Source organism: Orycteropus afer, unplaced genomic scaffold (genome assembly GCF_000298275.1).
Source record: "Orycteropus afer afer isolate SDZICR_OR568_19922 unplaced genomic scaffold, OryAfe1.0 scaffold00058, whole genome shotgun sequence".
Classification (NCBI taxonomy): Eukaryota; Metazoa; Chordata; class Mammalia; order Tubulidentata; family Orycteropodidae; genus Orycteropus; species Orycteropus afer.
This window is the reverse complement of record NW_006921645.1, coordinates 1,027,576-1,029,071: the sequence shown is the minus strand read 5'-3', so window position 1 is coordinate 1,029,071 and position 1,496 is coordinate 1,027,576.

Sequence of the window (1,496 nt, the reverse complement as noted above, 5' to 3'; positions counted from 1 at the left end):
TTTCTTAATGTTGCTATGGGTAGGACTAACACATTATGCTAGAGAAAATGTGCAGTTAACATACAGACTGGTTACTTACAGTTAGAATATTTTTCTGAAGAAAAGTTCTTATCTATGTCAATACTTTTTGTGTACAAAATGGGGAACTGTTGTACTCATACTTCAATTAATGGAAGAGAATTTGAAAGGAGAGGAGGGAGAAGGGAAGGAGGAAGTGAGGAAAGGAGGGATAGAAGAAGGAAGATGAAGAGGAAGCGGAGGAAAGGAAGAAAAGAGAATCAAAGGAATGAGGGAGACATGAAAAGAAAGATGTATTTCTATATATATTAGAAGTAGTTGATGACATAACAAAAAACAATGGTAGAAACAGGACATATTAAAAAATAGGTACATACTTACCTTGGATGTTTTGTTTTAATTCAAAACATATACATGTATATGCATTAGTTATTTGTGAATTCATTACAAACCTCCACAAAAGAATAATTTAAAACAGTAACAATCATTTCTTTTGCTCACAGATCTGAGGGTTCACTGAGCATACACATTGAGGCAATCTTGCTCAATTCCTCTTGTGGTTGATACCATATGAGGTTGGAGCAGCAGTCATCTCTAAAGCTTCTTTATTCTCATCTCTGGTTCATAGAGTGGGAAGATTCAAACAACTAGCAGCTGGAACAATTGCTGGAAATCCTGCAGCGTCTCTCTCTTCTCTGCGTAGCTCTTCAAGTGATGGTCTTGGAGCAGCTGGACTGGTAGCTGAAGGCTCTCAGAATAAACATCTCAAGAAAAATCTACAGAAGCAATATGGCCTTTTCTAACCTATCTGAGGTCATACAGCATCACTTCTGCTGTACTCTGTTGGTTGAGACAATTGTAAATTTCCATTCAAGCTTCAGAGGATGGGATACAGATTCTACTTTTTATTGGGGAACTGGCAAGATTCCATTGTCAAAAGTGAATTTGGGATGTGAGAAGCTGTTGTGATCATCTTTGGAAATTATAATCTGACACAGAATATTTACTCACCAATCTTTTAATACGAGACTGAGTCTACTTAGTTAAATATGGGTTCATTAATTGTAATTCCTGGTTTAACTTATATAACCCAAGTCAATGAATAACCTAAGATTTCAAGTTTCTTTAAGTAAGATGAGGTCTTGAACATTCTTGAAAACAATCTGAGTTCAACTAATAGTTAAATTTTCACTATTCTCCCAATCTTCTACAATTGTCTTAAAACCCACACCCGTTGAGTCAATTCTGACTCACAGTGATCCTATAGAGCAGAATAGAATCATAGGGCTTCCAGGGCAGTAAATCTTCATGGAAGCAAACAGTCACATCTTTCTCTCTGACTGAGCATCTGGTATATTCTAAATGCTGACCTTTGGGTTGGCAGTAAAATGCCTTGTTGTTGTTGTTGTTGTTGTTAAGTGCTGTAGAGTCGTTTCCGACTCATAGTGACCCCATGCACAGCAGAATGAAACACTGCC